We start from the raw sequence: 14,602 nt of genomic DNA on the forward strand, positions 1-14,602 counted from the left end.
GCCTTCTCTCGGCCGTCGGCCCGGCAACCGCCAGCGATGGCGGCGCACGTGGGTGGTGGTCTTGGGCTTGGGCGGGGATGGGAGCAGAGCGCCGGCCCCCGCCGCCCCCGCCCGGGCAGGCGGTGGTTGGAAAGCGGTTGTGGGCGTGTCCCGGTGGCCGGACCACCAGGCAGTGGAGGCCAGAGAGCAGGGAGATAGATGCAGGAGGCCAGTGGGGCTAACCCGCGGGCCGGGCAGGTGGGAGGGGGCGGAGGCACCCGGGGGACAGACGGGGTGCCCTTGGAGGCCCCGGGTCAGTCCAACTGCACGACCGCTACCCCGAATCCTGGGGCAGAGGGGCAGGCGTGTTCCCCGACACAGCTTCCTCCACCCCACGCCCCCGGCCCGGCCCCGGCCCCAGCCCCACGTGGCCGGCGCCCCAGCTGGATGCCGCTCGGAAGGCGTTCCCCTTGGCGCCTTAGCGCCCACCTAGGCAGGAGAGCCTGCAGCCCTGTCTCCGCCCGGGTGCGGGTCTCCTGGCGCCGCTGCTCCTGCAGGTGAACCGCAGCGCCCGGCCTCCTTCCTGCCAACGCTTGCACGCCGGCCCTCCAAGGCTTTGCTGTGTGTCCAGAGACCGTCTGTCTCCGTCGGAGGCGCAGAGGCCGGCCCGCGCTCTGCGTGAGCCTTCCGCGGCTCGCTGGCTGGATTGGGCCACGGTCGGGCGGCGGTGGAGAGGAGCGCCCGTGGGCCTCCGGGTGCTTCCCGTCAGCACGGGCAGTTCCCTCAGCGCCCTCGCCTCTCCCTCTGGCTGTATGGGTGGGGGTGGGGGTGCGGGGAGTCCGCGACGGTGGGGGATAGCGCGGGACGAGGGTGTTCTCCCCCGGCGCGTCGCCTCCCACGGGGGTCAGGGCACAGGCGCAAAGCGTCCCGGAAAGAGGGGAGGGCCAGGAGCGGACCGAGCCGGGCAGTGGGAGAAGGAGTACCGGGTGTGTGCGTGGAGTGAGGGCCCGGGACGTGTGGCGCCGGCGGGCACTGGCCGAGAGTGGGGCTGGCCACTGAGGCAGGGTGTCTGCGGGGGCTCGGGTGCGGCAGGGCACCCTGCCCGGCGCCTCTCCTGCACCTGTGCACCTGTGCGGGCGGGCGAGCTGTGAGGTAGGGGACGGGACACGCTGGGCGTGTGCCTGAGGAGCCTGTGGGAGACCGGGACTGCCGGCCTTGAGTGTAGGACGTGGGTGTGGGGTCCAAGGGGTCGGTGGTAGATGGAGGGTTTGAGCCTGGAGGCTGGAAGGAGCGGCACGTGGCACGTGGGGGTGGGTGGCGGTGGGGAGTGGGTCCCGGTGCCAGAGGGCTGGGAGACCCCGTGGTGGCGGTGGACGGCGGCGGGAGAGGTGCCGGGAGGCCGCTGGGCTGCGCTGGGCTGCGCTGCAGGGTGGCCGGGCAGACGAGAGCGGGTGAGCGAGCGAGCGAGCGAGCGAGCGAGCGAGGTGCAGGGGGCGGGGGTGGCAAGCAGGCAGCTGCGCGGCGGCCGGGCGAGGCAAAGAGAGAGAGAGAGGGAGGGAGGGAGGGACCGGGTGTCGGAGCTGTTCCCACGGGGTGAGGAATTCCACCGCCCCGGAGATGACCATTCCCCGTCATCGTCATGGGGACCACCAGCCACGTCTCAGGTGTCAGGTGTCGTCCTGGGCTTGAGATTCAGGGAGGCCAAAGGGACAGACGCAACGCACGATCATCGACAAATGAGGACTGGGAAAGGAGGGCACGGGGAGGCGGGTGACAGGGGTGGGGTCGTTCGGGCAAGAGGGGCTGGTGGGGGTGGAGGGGCCAGCGGCGCTGGTACTCGTGTTGCTGCTGCTGCCGCCGCTGCCTCCGCCGCCGCCGGTGATGGTGGTGGCGAACTTTGGCGCTGTTGGTGACGGCGTCCCCCGGGGCCCCGGTGTAACGGTGGACTCGGTGAGCGATGGGGGTCGGGGGTCCGGGAAGGCCTTCGGTGCCGCCGCCGGCGATGCCCTTGCCCGTGCGCTGGCCTCGGTCCTGCTGCTGCTGCTATCGCGGTGGTGGTGTGCTGGTGGTCCTGGGGCTTGGTGGCGACTCGGTGCTGGTGGGGTGGTGGTGAGGGAGGGTGGAGGACTTCAGGGCCGTGGGCCATGCTACCCGTGCCGGTGTGCTGATGGTGGCCTCGGTGGTGGCGGTGACCGCGGAGGACTTCAGTCTGTTGGCGATCATGCCTACGCTGGCCTGCTGGCGGTGGGCACGTCCCGCTGCTGCTGCTGCTGCTGCTGCTGCTGCTGCTGGTACAACTGCTTCTGGTATGGTGGTGGTAGTCCTGGTGCTGGTGCTGGTGCTGGTGCTGGTGTGGGGATGGTGGTCCTGGGGGTTGGTGGTGGACCAAGTGCTGCGGGGGTCGTGGAGGCCGGGCGAGGGGGGGAGGTGACCTCCGTGCCCTTGGCCGTGATGCCCATGCTGGTGCGCCGCCGTTCGTGGACCCGACGTGCTGGTGACAGCCGTGGCGGTGGCGCTGTCCCTCGAGGCTGGGTGTGCTGGCGCCGGTGCTGGCTAGGCTGCATGGACCTGGTGCTCGCGGTGACTTTAGCAGTGGGGAGTGGCCCGTGTTTGAAGGAGACCGCGGCCAGGTGGCCATAGAGAGCATCCCGGGGCTGCCAACGGGAGGATGTCGGGCCGTGAAACGGGGCTCCCTGGCGCGCTCCAAGGAGTGGCTGAGGGCCCCTCCAGAGGAGGGGTGGCAAGATGGTTGGTGGTCGGTCGACGTGCAAAGAGAGGAGGGTTTGGGGAGTGTGGGTAGAATGAGCCATTGAGGGAGGGAATGTGAAAAGCATGCAGGTGGGCTGTGCCCGGGCGGGCGCGGGCGGTGCTTGGAAGCATTGCTTGAAGTGACGTGGGTGAGCGAAGCGCCGTCCGGGTCAGGGTCATGGAGAGAAAAAGGGCAAGGACAACGTGGGGCCGGGCAAGGGACCTGGGCCACGTCGGGCGGCAGGGGGCGGGCAGCCGGGTGGAGCGTGGCGGCCAGGGCTGGCGGCCACGGGCGAGAGACCAGAACAGACAAGTCGGCAGGGGGAAGCGGGGCGGGGCAGGAGGGCAGGGCCCCCGGCGTGAGCACAGCTGGTTCAGGCTCAGGCCCTGTGGCTTGAGCGCGTGCGCGAGGAAGCCGGGCGCGCGCGGCCAAAAGGGGGCGGCGCGCTGCATGGGCCGGGAATCGAACCCGGGCCTCCCGCGTGGCAGGCGAGAATTCTACCACTGAACCACCCATGCACCGGTGGCGGCGGCCACCAGACGGCTTCCCCAGCGGCGCTCGTCGTCGTCCCGGCACGGCCAGTGGTGAGCACCCGCTGCGCGGGGGCGGGCGGCGGGCCCGCGGTCTGCAAGACAGGCTCCGCGCCCGTGCAGATGCGCCGAGGGCTCGGGCTCGGGCTCGGGCTCGGGCTCGGGCCGGCGCGCGGCGCCCACGGTCCCAGCGAGGCCCCGAGGCGGACTCGGCTCACCCTGCGCCCTCTCCCTGGGGCGGGGCCGCCGCCAGACACTGTCCTGCCGGGAGGAGCAGCCTGGCCAAGCCTGACCCGCGCCCGATTCCCAGGCAGCGCGGGGCGTCTGTGGCCGGCGCAGCTCAGCGCGGACCTTCCCTTCCCTCCCGGCGCCCCCCCGAAGGCCCATGGGCGGATGGCTCTCCGGCCCGTGCAGTGCGCGCCGGCGGGGGCCGGCTGGGGCCCGGAGCTCGGATTGTGTGCGCTCCCGGGGTGCCGCGGGGTGGGGGGGGGGGGGAGGTGGGTGCGCGTGTGTGCGTGTCGGCGTCGGTGTCGTCGTCGGAGATGGGGGCCGCCGAGTAGCGCCCAAGCCAAGAGGCCAAAGAAAGGCGTGTGAGCTCTGCCCGCAGCTCTCCGTCGGGGCCGGCTGGGCTGCGGTGGGGGTGAGGCCGGCAGGTGCGCTTGGGCGGAGCGGCCGCCGGCTGGCTGGCTGGCGGGCGGCGCGGTGAGGGAGCGCGCTGGCGTCCTGGAGCCCCGGCCCCGCAGCGGCTTCCGGCGCGGAGGGGGCCCGGGGAGGCAGGGCTGCCTTGCGCTCAGGGCTCCCCGGAGCCACCACGGCGGGGTGGACCCCACCCCGCCCCCCCGGGCCAGGCCCAGCGAACGGGGCGGGGGTCCCGTCTCTGGCTGGCGCGCGGAGGGCTCGGCTGCCCGCCTGGCGGGCGTGTGGCCGTGGTGAGGCCTCCGGGTGGCCACGCCTCGTGGGCGCCCCGGGGACGGAGGGGGTGGAGACCACGGAATGAATGGGGGCCGGCGGAAAGGACAGGCCGTGGGGACCCCGCGCTCCCGGCGGGCGGGCGGGGGGAGGTGTAGGGCGGGGCTGGGAGAGCGAGGAGGCGAGCGAGGCGCGCCCCTCAGTGGGAGCGTGGCCCGGCCCGCGCGGGGCTGCCGGCATTTCGGCCCGCGGCTGGCCTGCAGGGGGCGGCGGCGGGAAGGAAGAGGGCAAACGGAGCCCCCGGAGAGCCGTGCCGCCGACTTGCCGAGTTGCCGTGGGATGAGGAGGAGGGAGAGGCGCGGGAGTTGGCGGGGGAGGGAGGGCGCGGGGGCGCCAAGCCTGTGGCCGGGAGGGCCGAGGCGCTGCAGCTGCGTGGGTCCCGGGCCACGTGTGCCAGGGCGCCGCCAGCCCGCAGCCCGCAGCCCGCAGCCCGCAGCCCGCAGCGGCGTGTAAGGCGGGACAGACAGGGCGTCGTCCAGGCCCGGGTGCGGAGAGCCCGCGTTGGGCGGGCCAAAAGGTGGGCGTGTCAGGAGTGGGATTCGAACCCACGCCTCCAGGGGAGACTGCGACCTGAACGCAGCGCCTTAGACCGCTCGGCCATCCTGACGGCGGGCCTGGGCGCGCCGCCGCTCGCCTGGCTGGGACCCGGCGCCGACCCCGGAGCTGGCTGGCGGCCGTGTGGGTGCGCGACGGACGGACGGACGGACGGACGGACGGGACTCGCGTCCCGGTCGACGAGGCCAACGGCCCGCCGACTGACTCTGCTGGCGCCGCCGCCCTCGCCGCGGTCCTCGCCGCCGCCCCCTCCCCCTTCCCGGGGCGCGCACCCTGCTGCGGGCGTCCGGCCCCCCGCCGCCCCCGCCGCCCCCGCCGCCCGCCGCGGCCCATCCCCGGCGCGGGGCCTCCGGCTCGCTCGCGCAGCCCTGCTTGCCGTGTCGGGCGTCTTCTCCCGCCGCCATCCCCGCGCGGCTGGGCGGGGGCGGCGGCGGGTCCGGGGGCGCGACGCTCCGAGTCGGGCCGGGGGACTGCTGTGCGCGCTGACGCGGCGGCCGGGGGGTCGGGCCGGGTGGGCCGTGGCCCGGGGCACGTGGCGGGCGCCTGGCAGGACGGGCGCGCGGGACGTCGAGGGCCCGGGTGGGCGTGGGCAGGCAGGCAGGCCGGCGGGCGGGGGCGGGCGGAGAGGGGTCGGGCGCCCGGGCGGCCGCCGCCGCCGTCCTCGTTAGTATAGTGGTGAGTATCCCCGCCTGTCACGCGGGAGACCGGGGTTCGATTCCCCGACGGGGAGGCGAGACACGCCCTCTTTTGGTCGCGGGCGCCGCCGCCGCGCTGCCCAAACGTACGCCGGCCCCCAGGGCCCTCCTTCTCCTCCTTCTCCTCCTTGTCCTGCTTCTCCTCCCTCGTGCCTCCGCCCGGCCCCGTGCGGCCAGAGGCGCGGGGCGACCGCGGGGGCCCGTCCTGCCCGCCGTCGACCCGACCCCCCGCACCCCCTGCCCTTCCTCGTCGGCCCTGGCGCCCTGGCGCCCTGGCGCGTGCGGGCTCGGCCCAGCCCAGCCGGGACCTCCTGACGGGAGGCTGGCCGCCACGGGCTCCTCGCTCACGCGACGGACAGCTGCCCGGCTGCCGGGCTGCCCGTGGAGGTGGCCGTGGGGGCCGGGCCGACTGTGCGGGCGGGGCGGGGCGGGGCGGGGCGGGGCGGGGCGCGGGTGGCGGGAGGGAAGGGAAGGGAAGGGAAGCGCGCGCCGGGGGCAGGGGGCAAGGGGCGGGGCTCCCCGGCGGGCAGCCGAGGGCCCGGGAGCCGCAGGGCGGCGAGAGCGCCCCCCAGAGGCGGGCGGCGGAGGCGGCGGGCGGTCGTGCCTGCGGAGCAGCCAGGGCTGCGTGGGGGTGGCGCGGGTGGGGCGCCGGGCGGCCGCTGGTGGCGCCCGCGACGGCGCAGAGCTGCGGACGGCCGGCACGTCGGGGCAGGGCTGCGGCAGGCGGCGGAGGCGGTGGCGAGAGGGCGAGGAGGCGCTGGTGCGGAGCCTGGGCCGGCGTCCCGGGGGCGGCCCGGGCTGTGCAGCGTTGGTGGTATAGTGGTGAGCATAGCTGCCTTCCAAGCAGTTGACCCGGGTTCGATTCCCGGCCAACGCAGCTGGCCAACGTTTTGCGCGGCTCCAGGGCCCCGGTGCTCAGGCCCGATGGGAGCCGGGAGCCGGGCGCGACGCTGAGTGCGTGTGTGTGTGTGTGTGGTGTGTGTGTGTGAGAGAGAGAGAGAGAGAGAGAGGAGGAGGAGGAGGAGGCGCGCAGCGTTTTGACGGCGCGGCGGGCGGGCGGTCCGGCCAGGTGGCTCGGCGGGGCCGGCGGGCGGCTGCGCGTGGCCCGGCGGGGGCCCTGGAGGCCAAGCAGAGGCGAGTGGGCGGTAGGGAGGGAGGCGCCGGGTCCAGGGCGCACGGGCCAGGCGCGCAGCCTGACGCTCCCTGGTGGTCTAGTGGTTAGGATTCGGCGCTCTCACCGCCGCGGCCCGGGTTCGATTCCCGGTCAGGGAAGCCTTTCTTCTTCCTCTCGCAAGACCGCCGCCGCACACCCCTTTTAGCCGAAGCTCGCTCGTGCGTCTCCCTGGCCCCGAGCTGACCGAGGCTGCGCGTGCGCACGAGGCCACCCGCCCCGTCGAGCCCAAGGCTGGCTTGCCTGGCGGGCTCCGTCGGGCCGGCCCAAGCCTTTTGGCCTCGCTGGCTGGCTGGCCGGCAGGTGGGCCGACTGGAGGTCTCGGCGTCTCGCGGCCCGCCTCCCCCGGACGCTCGCCTGGCTCCCCGTCTCGCTCCGCCCAGGCCCGACAGTCCGTGACGCCGTCCGACCCCAGCCGAGGCCACCGACAGGCCGGGCGCCTCGGGCCTCCGTGGGTGCTTGACTCTCCCGCAGCACCCCTGCCGCCGGGAGAAAGGTCGTGGCGGCTCGCAGCGCCCCCACCCCCGGCCCCCCGCTGGCTCCTTGGTGAGGTGCTACTTGGCGGCGGCCGCGCTGGGGCATGTGGGGGCGGCGGGCCGAGGCAGAGGGGGCCGGGTGTGGGGAGGGTGAGCCACCTGTCTCGCTCTGAGTCGGGGGTCACTTGCTGGAGCCCCCGGTGCCTTCTCTCGGCCGTCGGCCCGGCAACCGCCAGCGATGGCGGCGCACGTGGGTGGTGGTCTTGGGCTTGGGCGGGGATGGGAGCAGAGCGCCGGCCCCCGCCGCCCCCCGCCCGGGCAGGCGGTGGTTGGAAAGCGGTTGTGGGCGTGTCCCGGTGGCCGGACCACCAGGCAGTGGAGGCCAGAGAGCAGGGAGATAGATGCAGGAGGCCAGTGGGGCTAACCCGCGGGCCGGGCAGGTGGGAGGGGGCGGAGGCACCCGGGGGACAGACGGGGTGCCCTTGGAGGCCCCGGGTCAGTCCAACTGCAACGAACCGCTACCTACCCCCGAATCCTGGGGCAGAGGGGCAGGCGTGTTCCCCGACACAGCTTCCTCCACCCCACGCCCCCGGCCCGGCCCCGGCCCCAGCCCCACGTGGCCGGCGCCCCAGCTGGATGCCGCTCGGAAGGCGTTCCCCTTGGCGCCTTAAGCGCCCACACTAGGCAGGAGAGCTGCAGCCCTGTCTCCGCCCGGGTGCGGTCTCCTGGCGCCGCTGCTCCGTGCAGGTGAACCGCAGCGCCCGGCCTCCTTCCTGCCAACGCTTGCACGCCGGCCCTCCAAGGCTTTGCTGTGTGTCCAGAGACCGTCTGTCTCCGTCGGAGGCGCAGAGGCCGGCCCGCGCTCTGCGTGAGCCGTCCGCGGCTCGCTGGCTGTGATTGGGCCACGGTCGGGCGGCGGTGGAGAGGGAGCGCCGTGGGCCTCCGGGTGCTTCCCTTCGCACGGGCAGTTCCCTCAAGCGCCCTCGCCTCTCCCTCTGGCTGTATGGGTGGGGGTGGGGTGCGGGGAGTCCGCGACGGTGGGGGATAGCGCGGGACGAGGGTGTTCATCCCCGGCGCGTCGCCTCCCACGGGGGTCAGGGCACAGGCGCAAAGCGTCCCGGAAAGAGGGGGAGGACGCAGTGAGCGGACCGAGCCGGGCAGTGGGAGAAGGATGTACCGGGTGGTGTGCGTGGAGTGGAGGGCCCGGGACGTGTGGCGCCGGCGGGCACTGGCCGAGAGTGGGGCTGGCCACTGAGGGCAGGGTTCCTGCGGGGGCCTCGGGTTGCGGCAGGGCACCCTGCCCGGCGCCTCTCGCTGCACCTGTGCACCTGTGCGGGGCGGCGAGCTGTGAGGTAGGGGACGGGACACGCTGGGCGTGTGCCTGAGGAGCCTGTGGGAGACCGGGACTTGCCGGCCTTGAGTGTAGGACGTGGGTGTGGGGTCCAAGGGGTCGGTGGTAGATGGAGGGTTTGAGCCTGGAGGCTTGGAAGGAGCGGCACGTGGCACGTGGGGGTGGGTGGCGGTGGGGAGTGGGTCCCGGTGCCAGAGGGCTGGGAGACCCCGTGGTGGCGGTGGACGGCGGCGGGAGAGGTGCCGGGAGGGCCGCTGGGCTGCGCTGGGCTGCGCTGGGCTGCGCTGGGCTGCGCTGCAGGGTGGCCGGGCAGACGATAGCGGGTGAGCGAGCGAGCGAGCGAGCGAGCGAGGTGCAGGGGGCGGGGGTGGCAAGCAGGCAGCTGCGCGGCGGCCGGGCGAGGCAAAGAGAGAGAGAGAGGGAGGGAGGGAGGGACCGGGTGTCGGAGCTGTTCCCACGGGGTGAGGAATTCCACCGCCCCGGAGATGAACCATTCCCCGTCATCGTCATGGGGACCACCAGCCACGTCTCAGGTGTCAGGTGTCGTCCTGGGCTTGAGATTCAGGGAGGCCAAAGGGGACAGACGCAACGCACGATCATCGACAAATGAGGACTGGGAAAGGAGGGCACGGGGAGGCGGGGTGACAGGGGTGGGTCGTTCGGCAAGAGGGGCTGGTGGGGGTGGAGGGGCCAGCGGCGCTGGTACTCGTGTTTGCTGCTGCTGCCGCCGCGCATCCGCCGCCGCCGGTGATGGTGGTGGCGAACTTTGGCGCTGTTTGGTGACGGCGTCCCCCGGGGCCCCCGGTGTAAACGGTGGACTCGGTGAGCGATGGGGGTCGGGGGTCCGGAGAAGGCCTTCGGTGCCGCCGCCGGGCGATGCCCTTGCCCGTGGCGCTGGCCTCGGTCCTGCTGCTGCTGCTATCGCGGTGGTGGTGTGCTGGTGGGTCCTGGGCTTGGTGGCGACTCGGTGGCTGGTGGGGTGGCTGGTGAGGGAGGGTGGAGGACTTCAGGGCCGTGGGCCATGCTACCCGTGCCGGTGTGCTGATGGTGGCCTCGGTGGTGGCGGTGACCGCGGAGGACTTCAGTCTGTTGGCGATCATGCCTACGCTGGCCTGCTGGCGGTGGGGTCACGTCCCGCTGCTGCTGCTGCTGCTGCTGCTGCTGCTGCTGCTGGTACAACTGCTTCTGGCATGGTGGTGGTAGTCCTGGTGCTGGTGCTGGTGCTGTGCTGGTGTGGGGATGTGTGTCCTGGGGTTGGTGGTGGACCAAGTGCTGCGGGGTCGTGGAGGCCGGGCGAGGGGGGGAGGTGACCTCCGTGCCCTGGCCGTGATGCCCATGCTTGTCGCCGCCGTTCGTGGACCCGACGTGCTGGTGACAGCCTTGGCGGTGGCTAGCTGTCCCTCGAGGCTGGGTGTGCTGGCGCCGGTGCTGGCTAGGCGGCATGGACCTGGTGCTCGGGTGACTTAGCAGTGGGAGTGGCCCGTGTTTGAAGGAGACCGCGGCCAGGTGGCCATAGAGAGCATCCCGGGGCTGCCAACGGGAGGATGTCGGGCCGTGAAACGGGGCTCCCTGGCGCGCTCCAAGGAGTGGCTGAGGGCCCCTCCAGAGGAGGGGTGGCAAGATGGTTGGTGGTCGGTCGACGTGCAAAGAGAGGAGGGTTTGGGGAGTGTGGGTAGAATGAGCCATTGAGGGAGGGAATGTGAAAAGCATGCAGGTGGGCTGTGCCCGGGCGGGCGCGGGCGGTGCTTGGAAGCATTGCTTGAAGTGACGTGGGTGAGCGAAGCGCCGTCCGGGTCAGGGTCATGGAGAGAAAAAGGGCAAGGACAACGTGGGGCCGGGCAAGGGACCTGGGCCACGTCGGGCGGCAGGGGGCGGGCAGCCGGGTGGAGCGTGGCGGCCAGGGCTGGCGGCCACGGGCGAGAGACCAGAACAGACAAGTCGGCAGGGGGAAGCGGGGCGGGGCAGGAGGGCAGGGCCCCCGGCGTGAGCACAGCTGGTTCAGGCTCAGGCCCTGTGGCTTGAGCGCGTGCGCGAGGAAGCCGGGCGCGCGCGGCCAAAAGGGGGCGGCGCGCTGCATGGGCCGGGAATCGAACCCGGGCCTCCCGCGTGGCAGGCGAGAATTCTACCACTGAACCACCCATGCACCGGTGGCGGCGGCCACCAGACGGCTTCCCCAGCGGCGCTCGTCGTCGTCCCGGCACGGCCAGTGGTGAGCACCCGCTGCGCGGGGGCGGGCGGCGGGCCCGCGGTCTGCAAGACAGGCTCCGCGCCCGTGCAGATGCGCCGAGGGCTCGGGCTCGGGCTCGGGCTCGGGCTCGGGCCGGCGCGCGGCGCCCACGGTCCCAGCGAGGCCCCGAGGCGGACTCGGCTCACCCTGCGCCCTCTCCCTGGGGCGGGGCCGCCAGACACTGTCCTGCCGGGAGGAGCAGCCTGGCCAAGCCTGACCCGCGCCCGATTCCCAGGCAGCGCGGGGCGTCTGTGGCCGGCGCAGCTCAGCGCGGACCTTCCCTTCCCTCCCGGCGCCCCCCCGAAGGCCCATGGGCGGATGGCTCTCCGGCCCGTGCAGTGCGCGCCGGCGGGGGCCGGCTGGGGCCCGGAGCTCGGATTGTGTGCGCTCCCGGGGTGCCGCGGGGGGGGGGGGGGGGTGGTGCGCGTGTGTGCGTGTCGGCGTCGGTGTCGTCGTCGGAGATGGGGGCCGCCGAGTAGCGCCCAAGCCAAGAGGCCAAAGAAAGGCGTGTGAGCTCTGCCCGCAGCTCTCCGTCGGGGCCGGCTGGGCTGCGGTGGGGGTGAGGCCGGCAGGTGCGCTTGGGCGGAGCGGCCGCCGGCTGGCTGGCGGGCGGCGCGGTGAGGGAGCGCGCTGGCGTCCTGGAGCCCCGGCCCCGCAGCGGCTTCCGGCGCGGAGGGGGCCCGGGGAGGCAGGGCTGCCTTGCGCTCAGGGCTCCCCGGAGCCACCACGGCGGGGTGGACCCCACCCCGCCCCCCCGGGCCAGGCCCAGCGAACGGGGCGGGGGTCCCGTCTCTGGCTGGCGCGCGGAGGGCTCGGCTGCCCGCCTGGCGGGCGTGTGGCCGTGGTGAGGCCTCCGGGTGGCCACGCCTCGTGGGCGCCCCGGGGACGGAGGGGGTGGAGACCACGGAATGAATGGGGGCCGGCGGAAAGGACAGGCCGTGGGGACCCCGCGCTCCCGGCGGGCGGGGGGGGGGGGTGTAGGGCGGGGCTGGGAGAGCGAGGAGGCGAGCGAGGCGCGCCCCTCAGTGGGAGCGTGGCCCGGCCCGCGCGGGGCTGCCGGCATTTCGGCCCCGGCTGGCCTGCAGGGGCGGCGGCGGGAAGGAAGAGGGCAAACGGAGCCCCCGGAGAGCCGTGCCGCCGACTTGCCGAGTTGCCGAGGCCCGCGGCCGCCGTGGGATGAGGAGGAGGGAGAGGCGCGGGAGGTGGCGGGGGGGGAGGGCGCGGGGCGCCAAGCCTGTGGCCGGGAGGGCCGAGGCGCTGCAGCTGCGTGGGTCCCGGGCCACGTGTGCCAGGGCGCCGCCAGCCCGCAGCCCGCAGCCCGCAGCCCGCAGCCCGCAGCGGCGTGTAAGGCGGGACAGACAGGGCGTCGTCCAGGCCCGGGTGCGGAGAGCCCGCGTTGGGCGGGCCAAAAGGTGGGCGTGTCAGGAGTGGGATTCGAACCCACGCCTCCAGGGGAGACTGCGACCTGAACGCAGCGCCTTAGACCGCTCGGCCATCCTGACGGCGGGCCTGGGCGCGCCGCCGCTCGCCTGGCTGGGACCCGGCGCCGACCCCGGAGCTGGCTGGCGGCCGTGTGGGTGCGCGACGGACGGACGGACGGACGGACGGACGGGACTCGCGTCCCGGTCGACGAGGCCAACGGCCCGCCGACTGACTCTGCTGGCGCCGCCGCCCTCGCCGCGGTCCTCGCCGCCGCCCCCTCCCCCTTCCCGGGGCGCGCACCCTGCTGCCGGCGTCCGGCCCCCCGCCCCCCGCCGCCCCCGCCGCCCGCCGCGGCCCATCCCCGGCGCGGGGCCTCCGGCTCGCTCGCGCAGCCCTGCTTGCCGTGTCGGGCGTCTTCTCCCGCCGCCATCCCCGCGCGGCTGGGCGGGGCGGGGCGGCGGCGGGTCCGGGGGCGCGACGCTCCGAGTCGGGCCGGGGGACTGCTGTGCGCGCTGACGCGGCGGCCGGGGGGTCGGGCCGGGTGGGCCGTGGCCCGGGGCACGTGGCGGGCGCCTGGCAGGACGGGCGCGCGGGACGTCGAGGGCCCGGGTGGGCGTGGGCAGGCAGGCAGGCCGGCGGGCGGGCGGGCGGGCGGAGAGGGGTCGGGCGCCCGGGCGGCCGCCGCCGCCGTCCTCGTTAGTATAGTGGTGAGTATCCCCGCCTGTCACGCGGGAGACCGGGGTTCGATTCCCCGACGGGGAGGCGAGACACGCCCTCTTTTGGTCGCGGGCGCCGCCGCCGCGCTGCCCAAACGTACGCCGGCCCCCAGGGCCCTCCTTTCCTCCTTCTCCTCCTTCTCCTTGTCCTCTTCTCCTCCCTCGTGCCTCCGCCCGGCCCCGTGCGGCCAGAGGCGCGGGGCGACCGCGGGGGCCCGTCCTGCCCGCCGTCGACCCGACCCCCCGCACCCCCTGCCCTTCCTCGTCGGCCCTGGCGCCCTGGCGCCCTGGCGCGTGCGGGCTCGGCCCAGCCCAGCCGGGACCTCCTGACGGGAGGCTGGCCGCCACGGGCTCCTCGCTCACGCGACGGACAGCTGCCCGGCTGCCGGGCTGCCCGTGGAGGTGGCCGTGGGGGCCGGGCCGACTGTGCGGGCGGGGCGGGGCGGGGCGGGGCGGGGCGGGCGCGGTGGCGGGAGGGAAGGGAAGGGAAGGGAAGCGCGCGCCGGGGGCAGGGGGCAAGGGGCGGGGCTCCCCGGCGGGCAGCCGAGGGCCCGGGAGCCGCAGGGCGGCGAGAGCGCCCCCCAGAGGCGGGCGGCGGAGGCGGCGGGCGGTCGTGCCTGCGGAGCAGCCAGGGCTGCGTGGGGGTGGCGCGGGTGGGGCGCCGGGCGGCCGCTGGTGGCGCCCGCGACGGCGCAGAGCTGCGGCCGGCCGGCACGTCGGGGCAGGGCTGCGGCAGGCGGCGGAGGCGGTGGCGAGAGGGCGAGGAGGCGCTGGTGCGGAGCCTGGGCCGGCGTCCGGGGGCGGCCCGGGCTGTGCAGCGTTGGTGGTATAGTGGTGAGCATAGCTGCCTTCCAAGCAGTTGACCCGGGTTCGATTCCCGGCCAACGCAGCTGGCCAACGTTTTGCGCGGCTCCAGGGCCCCGGTGCTCAGGCCCGATGGGAGCCGGGAGCCGGGCGCGACGCTGAGTGCGTGTGTGTGTGTGTGTGAGAAGAGAGAGAGAGAGAGAGAGAGGAGGAGGAGGAGAGGCGCGCAGCGTTTTGACGGCGCGGCGGGCGGGCGGTCCGGCCAGGTGGCTCGGCGGGGCCGGCGGGCGGCTGCGCGTGGCCCGGCGGGGGCCCTGGAGGCCAAGCAGAGGCGAGTGGGCGGTAGGGAGGGAGGCGCCGGGTCCAGGGCGCACGGGCCAGGCGCGCAGCCTGACGCTCCCTGGTGGTCTAGTGGTTAGGATTCGGCGCTCTCACCGCCGCGGCCCGGGTTCGATTCCCGGTCAGGGAAGCCTTTCTTCTTCCTCTCGCAAGACCGCCGCCGCACACCCCTTTTAGCCAAGCTCGCTCGTGCGTCTCCCTGGCCCCGAGCTGACCGAGGCTGCGCGTGCGCACGAGGCCACCCGCCCCGTCGAGCCCAAGGCTGGCTTGCCTGGCGGGCTCCGTCGGGCCGGCCCAAGCCTTTTGGCCTCGCTGGCTGGCTGGCCGGCAGGTGGGCCGACTGGAGGTCTCGGCGTCTCGCGGCCGCCTCCCCCGGACGCTCGCCTGGCTCCCCGTCTCGCTCCGCCCCAGGCCCGACAGTCCGGGACGCCGTCCGACCCCAGCCGAGGCCACCGACAGGGGGCGCCTCGGGCCTCCGTGGGTGCTTGGACTCTCCCGCAGCACCCCTGCCGCCGGGAGAAAGGTCGTGGCGGCTCGCAGCGCCCCCACCCCCGGCCCCCCGCTGGCTCCTTGGTGAGGTGCTACTTGGCGGCGGCCGCGCTGGGGGCATGTGGGGGCG

The 14,602-nt window shown here is 74.9% G+C and overlaps 10 non-coding genes across 10 annotated transcripts; 6 read left to right on the top strand and 4 right to left on the bottom strand.

Moving 5' to 3' along the window:
* Positions 1-3,175: 3,175 nt before the first annotated feature.
* On the bottom strand, positions 3,176-3,246 carry TRNAG-GCC. The gene has a single exon. It is a non-coding gene; the product is annotated as a tRNA-Gly (tRNA).
* A 1,505-nt stretch (positions 3,247-4,751) lies between these two features.
* On the bottom strand, positions 4,752-4,834 carry TRNAL-CAG. The gene has a single exon. It is a non-coding gene; the product is annotated as a tRNA-Leu (tRNA).
* A 606-nt stretch (positions 4,835-5,440) lies between these two features.
* On the top strand, positions 5,441-5,512 carry TRNAD-GUC. The gene has a single exon. It is a non-coding gene; the product is annotated as a tRNA-Asp (tRNA).
* Positions 5,513-6,282: 770 nt separating this feature from the next.
* TRNAG-UCC lies at positions 6,283-6,354 on the top strand. Its single transcript has one exon. It is a non-coding gene; the product is annotated as a tRNA-Gly (tRNA).
* A 323-nt stretch (positions 6,355-6,677) lies between these two features.
* On the top strand, positions 6,678-6,749 carry TRNAE-CUC. The gene has a single exon. It is a non-coding gene; the product is annotated as a tRNA-Glu (tRNA).
* A 3,798-nt stretch (positions 6,750-10,547) lies between these two features.
* TRNAG-GCC lies at positions 10,548-10,618 on the bottom strand. The gene has a single exon. It is a non-coding gene; the product is annotated as a tRNA-Gly (tRNA).
* Positions 10,619-12,121: 1,503 nt separating this feature from the next.
* TRNAL-CAG lies at positions 12,122-12,204 on the bottom strand. The gene has a single exon. It is a non-coding gene; the product is annotated as a tRNA-Leu (tRNA).
* Positions 12,205-12,814: 610 nt separating this feature from the next.
* Positions 12,815-12,886, top strand: TRNAD-GUC. Its single transcript has one exon. It is a non-coding gene; the product is annotated as a tRNA-Asp (tRNA).
* A 771-nt stretch (positions 12,887-13,657) lies between these two features.
* TRNAG-UCC lies at positions 13,658-13,729 on the top strand. Its single transcript has one exon. It is a non-coding gene; the product is annotated as a tRNA-Gly (tRNA).
* A 312-nt stretch (positions 13,730-14,041) lies between these two features.
* On the top strand, positions 14,042-14,113 carry TRNAE-CUC. Its single transcript has one exon. It is a non-coding gene; the product is annotated as a tRNA-Glu (tRNA).
* Positions 14,114-14,602: the final 489 nt, after the last annotated feature.

The sequence above is a fragment of the Canis lupus genome, unplaced genomic scaffold (assembly GCF_011100685.1).
Source record: "Canis lupus familiaris isolate Mischka breed German Shepherd unplaced genomic scaffold, alternate assembly UU_Cfam_GSD_1.0 chrUn_S1752H1948, whole genome shotgun sequence".
Lineage (NCBI taxonomy): Eukaryota > Metazoa > Chordata > Mammalia > Carnivora > Canidae > Canis > Canis lupus.